General features: G+C 36.8%; 1 protein-coding gene across 1 annotated transcript in view; it reads left to right on the top strand.

Annotated features, from left to right (window-relative positions):
* The first annotated feature begins 1,942 nt into the window (after positions 1-1,942).
* SUV39H2 (suppressor of variegation 3-9 homolog 2 (Drosophila)) overlaps positions 1,943-9,779 on the top strand; it is a 37,163-nt gene continuing 29,326 nt past the window's right edge. Inside the window, exon 1 of the mRNA XM_014549928.1 lies at positions 1,943-2,106. The gene's annotated coding sequence lies outside the window, so the exon portion shown is untranslated. The remainder of the gene's footprint in view (positions 2,107-9,779) is intronic.

The raw sequence follows: 9,779 nt of genomic DNA, 5'->3' as shown, positions 1-9,779 counted from the left end.
GGAGTGGTTGGCGTGGGCGCCGGGGCGCTAGGTGCCGACCGTGTGTGTTCTTGTGCGCGCTTGAAAGACTGGAACTTTGGTTGCATTCTAGAATCTAAAGGCGTTTTCCAGGACTGTTCCTCTCCGCGTACATTATGAAATCTCGATCCGCCAATTTTTCTTCCATAGAGATTACTGTGAGCTACTGAGCTGTTTTTTGTTTTTTTGTGTGTGTGTGTGGTGGTAATGAAATGTTTAATCTTGCACATGAATTTTTTTCCTACGTTAATCAAAATTGTTAACAAGAGTGTTTATGCTCCTTTTTTTGTTTGTGATTTTTTGTTTGTTTGTTTTAACTCAATAGCATTTCCATCGAAGGTTGTGTCGTGAATCTTGTTACTTCAACTAGATGAAAATGGTATCAACAGCAGACAAGTCACCTGGGGTAGATATCCTAGACTCTAGGATACCTCTTTTGCATGTGGTCAGCATAATGAGGTTAACTTTACACAAAACAGCCTGAAGGTTTTTTAATTAAAGGAAAGGATTTAAGGGTTCTTTTCTCTTCTGCTACTCTTCTACCCCAACACCACCCCAAAGCAAGCAACCTCTTCTCCCGCCCCCCCCCCCATTTTTTTTAAGTATCTTTCTCTTACACACACACACACACACACACTCACACACAATATCTTTCACTTTCTTGATGTAACGTTATGAGCCCTCTGTGGGACAGTAGGGTGGAGATAGAAATCCTGCTTCGGGGTTTCTTACCGTGAATCCCTGTGTGAGTGGAGGGTGAAAACTGGATAAAGCAAGATCAGCTGTGGTCTCGCTAAATGACCTCAAAACACAAAAGTTGTCACAGCTACCTTGGAGAGCTACCGAGTAGAGCTTGAGTTTACTTATAGATGTTGTTTCAAAACCCCAGTTTACTCCAACCCTGGAATTTACTCCAACCCAGTGCATCTGAAACCCAGAACAGTGAAAATCTCGCTAAAGTCATACACTAAGGAGCCTAGCAAAGGCTGGAGCAGAGGACCTTTGATCTTCTCTAGTGCTTACCAAACCACTAGCCATGAAACCAAGTTTATCGCAGATGTCTAAACATCAGTTTGTGTTAGCATATTTTACTAGCAATATGGGAGCAGAAATTTTAGGGTAAAATCTGCTGCAGCACAATTAGGTATTGGCTACTATAAGATTGATTGAGTGGTGTCTGATTTTCTTCAAGCTTGGTGTATGGGTGATGTAAATTGAATACTCTGTTTTGTAATTCTTGGCTTTAAAAAACAATGCAGGAAATGAGTATGACAAAAATCAGTATACCTTCCATTATGTTATAACAGGTTTATTTCCCGTAATAATAACTTTGAAGCATGGGCAAAATAAGTGGAGTTAAAATTTCATGCAACATTGCAAACTGGAAAAAGGGCATATGATGTATGATCATGTCACATAGAACTATATTTCAGTTAGATTTCACTTCTTATCCAACTAAGAGAAAGGGGGAAAAGTTACTTTTTAAAATTTTAACAAATTATAAGATTATTTTAGGATATATTTCTAACAGTAAGAATGCCCTAGCCATTTACATTTTATTAAAGCAGTAGTTATATTCTATGTAGACTATAATGGAAAAGTAAAAAACATTACCCCTTTTGACCTTTGCATCTATATGTAATCTTAAGAAAGCTTACGGACATGAAATATTTTGTTCAGATGGCTCAGTAGAAATTAATTGGCATCAGTTAAACATAGTAGGACATGAAAAAGTCCAAGAAGACCAATTTACCAAAATAGTTCTTTAATGCTTACCTTTGTCTTGAAGACACAAAAATGGTTTCTTGTCATATGAATTTTTAGTCCTGTAAAATTGCCAGTAGAAGGGTGGGGATATAGAAATCTTAAGTTTTTCCTTTTCCTTTTTTGTTTTAATTCAGTAGCTATTTCATTAGTAAAGAGTTCTATTTTCTTATTGTAGCTTGGTGTGTGCCTTGCCTAGTTTCACTTGATACTCTTCAGGAAGTATGTAGAAAAGAAAAGCTCACATGTAAATCGATTGGAATCACCAAAAGGAATCTAAACAATTATGAGGTGGAATACTTGTGTGACTACAAGGTAGTAAAGGTAAGGCAAATATCTAGTCCCTTAAAAGAGACTTAATTAGATTTCAGTATTTCATATGTGTAAAATAAAAAGAACCTTAAGTAAGCAAAGCTCTTCTTAATGTTTAAAGCCATAATAATTTATATGTCCTGTCTGTATTACCAAATAAAATTGAAAGGATTTTTAAGCATACGGTGTGCTTGCATTAGAATATTTGAAGTGCTTATATCATTCTACATCCAACTCTTGATTCTCTCTATGTGGGTTACCAGAGCAAATATTGTATCTCAGATTGGCTTCTCCTGGGATTCATTTTGTTCCTGAATCATATTTCCCCACTATCACCTGAAATGAACTTAGAAATTCAAACCAATGTTAGTGTTACTGAATGTCCTCAAGAAGCAGCACCATTTATATTTCCTGCCAACATGTCAAGCTCCAGATATTAGTGAGGTTCTGTGGTGTACTAGAACAGCGTGGAGTTTAACGTCATTTCTAGCCTCTGTTTAGTGTCTTAAGACTTCAGCAAAGTCACCTAACTTCTCTGGGACTTACTTTATTACTATTCCTTTTAAAAATGACAGGATTGTTCTAAAAAGCTTTTTCAATCTAAATCTTACAATAAATTTTTGAGTAATCATCTCTGTAGCCTATTCTCTCTCCAAGAACTCTGTTTTGATCATTAGTCTGTCATTTTTACAGATAATCAGGAATCTTGTTTAATTCTTTGTTTTTCTTCATCAGATTCCATATTGATTTAGTCATTAAATGCAGTTCTTCCTTCGAAATATCCATTTTTTGGTATCACTGCCTTCCTTACTCAGTGGGATTTTATGATCATTGTTATGATCTTCACAACAACCTTCAAACCCAAAACAGCCCAATCATTTGTCTCACAGTTTATAAACTCTGGCCTGAACAATCTAGCTGAGAATATCGTATAATCACACATATTGGCTCCACGAAAGCTTATTTCTTTTTTTTAATCTTTTGCTCTTTTTTTAATGTTTTTTTAAAAATATATTTTTATTGATTTCAGAGAGGAAGGGAGAAGGAGAGAGAGATAGAAACATCAATGATGAGAGAGAATCATTGATCAGCTGCCTCCTGCAGGCTCCCTGTTGGGGACCAAGCCTGCAACCCAGGCATATGCCCTTGACCCGAATCGAACCTGGGACCCTTCAGTCCACAGGCTGACGCTCTGTCCACTGAGCCAAACTGGTCAGGGCTTTTTATGTGTTTTTATTGATTTTAGAGAGAGAGGAAGGAAGGAGAGAGAGAAACATCTATCAGCTGAGAGAAACATATCAGCCATGGCTAAAGCTTATTTCTATTCTCACACTGCTCAATTCTACTTGATACGCTTTTTATTCTTTGCTTTCTTTTCTTTTTTTAAATATATTTTTATTGATTTCAGAGAGGAAGGGAGAGGGAGAAAGAGATAGAAACATTAGTGATGAGAGAGAATCATTGATTGGCTGCTTCCTGCATGCCCCACATGGGATTGAGTCCCCAACCCAGGCATGTTCCCTGACGGGGAAATCAAACTCTGACCTCCTGGTTCATAGGTCAGTGCCGGCTGGGCTATTCTTTGCTTTCTTTCCCCATTCTTGTCAGCAGTTTTCCCAATTTTTATCTCAGATTGGCTTCTCCTGGGATTCATTTTGTTCCTGAATAGTATTTCCCCACTATCACTTGAAATGAACTTAGAAATTCAAACCAGTGTTAGTGTTACTGGATCTCCTCAAGAAGCAGCATCATCGCCCTAACCGGTTTGGCTCAGTGGATAGGGCATCGGCCTGCGGACTCAAGGGTCCCAGGTTCGATTCTGGTCAAGGGCATGTACCTCGGTTGCTGGCATGTACCCAGTAGGGGGTGTGCAGAAGGCAGCTGATCGATGTTTCTCTCTCATCGATGTTTCTAACTCTCTATCCCTCTCCCTTCCTCTCTGTAAAAAAATCAATAAAATATATTAAAAAAAAAAAGCAGCAGCACCATACTGTTTACCATAGTGGCTGCACCAATTTACAATCCCACCCTCTCATATTCAGCTGCAGACCTCTTCTATCTCAGTGAAAAATGGGATCCCTCAAATATAAACTCTCAAATTACCTTCACACCAGTTATTTGTAGCTTCGCTTATTCATAGTTTTAGAAATATCACCATTTGTCTTTTTTGTTATCCATCCCCTTTAGGACTTTGCTTAATCTATGATGTCTTGTTTGCATCTCTCTTTCCACTGATTTATCTCATTTGATAAACCTATCTCTATGACTGTTTTTGTAACTGGAAATTTGCACATCTTAATCCCTTCCCTTTTTTCACCCATTTCTCCAACTTTCCTCACATCTAGCAACCATCAATTTTTTTTTCAAGATTTTTAAATTCATTTTTAGAGAGAGAAGAGAGAGGGAGAGAGAAACATAGATGTGAGAGTGATACATCGGTAGGCTGCCTCCTGCACACCCCCCCTGCCATGGATCGAGCCTGCAACCCCGGGCATGTGCCCTAACCAGGAATTGAACCAGCAGCATTCTGGTGCACAGGACGACGCCCAACCCACTGACCCACACTGGCTAGGGCTAGCAACCATCAATTTGTTCTCTATATCTATGAGCTTGTTTCTGTTTTGTTTTGCTTGTTTATTTTTTAGATTTCACATGTAAATGAAATTATCTGATATTTGTCTTTCTCTGTCTGACTTATTTCACTTAACCTAATACCCTCTAGGTCCAACCATGTTGTTGCAAATGGCAGCATTTCATTCTTTTTTATGGCTAAGTAGTATTCCATTGTATATATGTGCCACATCTTTATTCATTTCGCTGTTTATGGACACTTAGGTTGCTTCCTTATTTTGTTGTAAATAATGCTTCAACAAACATAGGGGTATATATAGCTTTTTGAATTAGTGTTTTGGATTTTTTCAGCTAACTACCTAGAAGTGAAATTGCTGGGTTATGTGATAGTTCTATTTTTTAAATTTTTTGAGGAACCTCCATACTGTTTTCCATAGTGGCTGCACCAATTTACAATCCCACTAGCAATGCACGAAGGTTCCCTTTCCTCCACATCCTCCCCAACACTTGTTATTTGTGGATTTATTAATGATAGCCATTCTGACAAGTGTGAGGTGATAGCTCATTGTGGTTTTAAATTGCATTTTCCTAATGATTAGTGATGTTGAGCATCTTTTATATTGTCCTTTGGAAATATGTCTATTCAGGTCCTCTGTCCATTTATTAATCAGATCTCTGTGTTTGTGTGTGTGTGTGTGTGTGTGTGTGTGTGTGTGAAGTTGTATTTGTATATATATTGTACATAATATCCTTATGTATTTTGGATATTAACCCCTTATTGGATGTATCATTGGCAAATATCTTCTTCCATTCAGTAGATTGTCTTTTCATTTTGTTGATGGTTCCCTTCACTGCAGAACCTGCTTAGTTTGATGTAGTCCTATTTGTTTATTTTTTCTTTTGTTCTCCTTGCCTGAGGAGACATATCCAAAGCAATATCACTAAGAGCAATGTTGAAGAGTTTACTGCGAGTTTGTAGTTATTTGTGGATTTACATTTAAGTCTTTAATCCAGCAGTTCTCAACCTGTGGGTCGAGACCCCCTTGGGGGTCGAACGACCCTTTCACAGGGGTCGCCTAAGACTACCGGAAAACACATATATAATTACATATTGTTTTTGTGATTAATCACTATGCTTTAATTATGTTCAATTTGTAACAGTGAAATTGGGGTCACCACAACATGAGGAACTGTATTAAAGGGTCACGGCATTAGGAAGGTTGAGAACCGCTGCTTAATCCATCTTGTAGATGGTATATGAAAGTGGTCCAGCTTCATTCTTTTGCATGTATCTATCAAGTTTTCCCTGTACCATTTATTGAAGAGACTGTCTTTCCCCATTGTATATTCTTTCCTCCTTTGTCACAGATTAATTGACCATATAGGCATGGGTTCATTTCTGGGTTCTCTGTTCTGTTCCCTTGATTTTTGTGTCTGTTTTTATGTCAGTACCATGTTATTTTGATTATTATATTAGCCTTGTAGTATAGTTTGATATCAGGTAGTGTGATACTTCCAACTTTGGTCTTTTTTTTTTTTTTTTCAAGATAGCTTTGGATATTTGTGGTCTTTTCTGGTTCCAAATAAACTTTAAGATTATTTGTTCTAGTTCTGTAAAAAATGCTATTGGTATTTTGATCAGGATTGCATTGAATATGTAAATTGTTTTGGGTAGTATGGACATTTTAACAATATGTAATATTCCTATATATGAGCACCATATATCCTTCTATTTATTTGTATTTTCTTCAATTTCTTCTAGTGCCTTACAATTTTCCAAATATAGTTCTTTTACCTCCTTGGTTAAATTTACTCCTAGGTATTTTATTCTTTTTCATGCAATTGTAAATTGGTTTATTTCCTTAATTTCTCTTTCAGTAGTTCATTATTGGTGTACAAAAATACACCAATTTTTAAATTTTGTACTATGCTACTTTATTGAATCATTTATTAGTTCTTATAGGTTTTTAGTGGATTCTTTATGGTTTTCTATGTAGTATGTCATCTGCAAATAATGGCATACAAGTGAATTTTACCAAACATTCAAAGAAGATTTAATACCTATTCTCCTCAAACTACTTCACAAAATTGAAGAGAAGGGAACCCTCCCTACCTCATTTTACGAGGCCAGTATTACCCTGATATCAAAATCAGACAAAGACTTTTTTCCCAGTATATTTTTATTGATTTCAGAGAGGAACGGAGAGGGAGAGAGAGATAGAAACATCAATGATGAGAGAGACCATGGACTGGCTTACAAAATACTTCAGTATCTAACCCTATCATACATTTCAAAACTCTATTCTGAGCACTCCCCACAGCATGCTCTGTCCTACTATAGCTGACCTCCTTATAAAAATAAAATAAAATAATAAAATAAAATAAAATAAAATATGAGAATCATTGATTGGCTGCCTCCTGCATGTCCCCAACTGGGGATCGAGCCCGCAACCTGGGCATGTGCCCAGACCAGGATTCAAACCGTGACCACCTGGTTCATAGATCAACGCTCAACCACTAAGCCACTCTGGCTGGGCCAGACAAAGACATTTTTAAAAAAGAAAAGTATAGGCCAGGGGTCCTCAAACTTTTTAAACAGGGGGACAGTTCACTGTCCCTCAGACCGTTGGAGGGCAGGACTATAGTTTAAAAAAAAAAACTATGAACAAATTCCTATGCACACTGCACATATCTTATTTTGAAGTAAAAAAACAAAACAGGAACAAATACAATATTTGTAATTGCATGTGGCCCGCGGGCCGTAGTTTGAGGACCCCTGGTATAGGCCAATATCACTCTTGAACATGGCTGCAAAAATCCTCAAAAACAAAAACAAAAAAATCTCAAACAATTTAATACAGTTTAATTCTTACTTTCCAATTCAGGTGCATTTTATTTCTTGTCTGATTGCTGTGGCTAGGATCTCCAATGGTATGCTAAATGGACAATCTTGGCTTGTTCCTAATTTTTTTTTTTTTAAGAATAGTTTATTGATTTTGAGAGAGAGAAACATCACTGTGAGAGCACAATATCGATGGGCTGCCTCCTGCACACCTCTTACCAAGGATTGAGCCTGCAACTGGGCATGTGCCCTTGACTGAGAATGAAAATGGCAACCTCGTGGTGCACAGGATGATGACCAGTCAACTGAGCCACACCAGCCAGGGCTTGTCTTATTCCTGATCTTAAAAAAAAAGCTTTCCTCTTTACCATTGAGTATGATGTTAGCTGTAGGTTGTCAAATATGGCCTTTATACTGTTGAGTGTGTTCCTTCTATCTTCACTTTGCTGAGTTTTTACCATCAATGGATAATGTATTTTGTCAGATGCTTTTTCTGCATCTATTTATATGATCATATGATTTTTATACTTCATTTTTTTATGTCATGTATCACATTGATTTGTAGATATTGAACCAGATTTGCATCCTGGGAATAAATCCCACTTGATCATAGTATATTATTTTTTTAATTATTGCTCAATTTAGTGTGCTAATTTTTTATTGAGTAATTTTTTGTATCTATGTTCAACTGAGATATTGGCCTATAATTTTCTTTTCTTTTTTTTTTTTTTTGTAATATCTTAGTTTGGTTTTGTTATCAGGATAATACTGGCCTGGTATAATGTGTTAGGGAGCTTTCCCTCCTCTTCAATTTTTTGTAATAGTCTGAGAAGGGTAGGTATTGAATCTTTGAATGTTTGGTAAAATTCACTTGGGAAGCCATCTTATCCAGGACTTTGTTGGGAATTTTTTCTTGCTGATCGGATTTCATTAGTAGTTATCAGTCTGTTCAGATTTTCTTTTTCTTCCTGATTCAGCCTTGGAAGATTATATGTTTCTTTTTTTTTAATCCTCACCTGAGGATGTATATAAATTGACTTCAGAAAGAGAGGGAAGGAGGAAGGAGGAGGAGGAGAGAGAGAGAATCATCAAGGAGAGAGAGAAATATCATTTGGTTGTGTCTTGTACACACTCCAACTAGGAATCAAACCTGTAACCTTTTTGGTGTACAGGATGATGCTCCAACCAATTTAGCCACCCAGCTAAGGTGGAAGATTCTATTTTTCTAGGAATTTATCTATTTCTTCAGTTTTTCCAATTTGTTGGCATATACTTGTTGGTAGTATTTTCTTAAAATATTTTGTATTTCTGTGGTATCAGTTGGTACTTCTCTTTCTTTCCTGGTTTTATTTGGGTCCTCTCTTTTTTTCTTCATGAGTTTGGTTGAAAGTTTATCAATTTTGTTTATCTCTTCAAAGAACCAGCGCTTGGTTTTAGTGATATTTTGTAATTTTTGATTCTATTATTTCCACTCTAATCTTTATTATTTCTCTCCTTCTATTCAGTTTGGGCTTTGTTTGTCCTTCTTTTTCTAGTTCCTTCAGGTTAAATTGTTTATTTTAGATTTTTCATGTTTCCTGAGGTAGGCCTATATTGCTGTGAGTTTCCCTCTTACAACTACTTTGACTGTGTTCATAGATTTTGGGTCATTATGTATTTGTTTCCATTTGACTCAAAATATCTTTTGATTTCTCCCTTGACCTCGTTGTTAACCCATATATTGTTTGGTAGTGTGTTGTTTAGCCTCCAAGTGTTTATGTTTTTCAGTGTTCTTAGAATTAATTTCTAGTATACCATTGGATTGGAGAAGATAAATGATATGAGTTTGATCCTTTTTAATTGATTGAGAATTGTTTTGTGGCCTAGCATGTGCTCATTCTTGTGCACTTGAAAAGAATGTGTAGCCCGGCCGGGGTTGCTCAGTGGTTGAGCATCGACCAATGAACCAAGAGGTCACCAGTTCAGTTACTGGTCAGGGCACATGCCTGGGTTGTGGGGTTGATCCCCAGTATAGAGGGTGTCTAGGAGGCAGTTGATCAGTGTTTCTCTTTCATCGATGTTTCTATTTCTCTATTCCTGTTCCTTCCCCTCTCTCTAAAATCGATTAAAACATATTTTAAAAAGAAAAGAATGTATTCTGCTGATTTGGAGTGAAATGCTCTAATCTACACTAATAAAAGACAAACATGCAAATTGACCGTACCTTCGCTATGCCTTAAGCCACGCCCACCAGCCAATCAGAGCGACTATATGCAAATTAACTCAACCAAGA

This window comes from Myotis brandtii, unplaced genomic scaffold (assembly GCF_000412655.1).
Source record: "Myotis brandtii unplaced genomic scaffold, ASM41265v1 scaffold576, whole genome shotgun sequence".
Taxonomy (NCBI): Eukaryota; Metazoa; Chordata; class Mammalia; order Chiroptera; family Vespertilionidae; genus Myotis; species Myotis brandtii.
The sequence above is the reverse complement of the archived record's forward strand: the minus strand, read 5'-3'. Positions and strand labels throughout refer to the sequence as shown.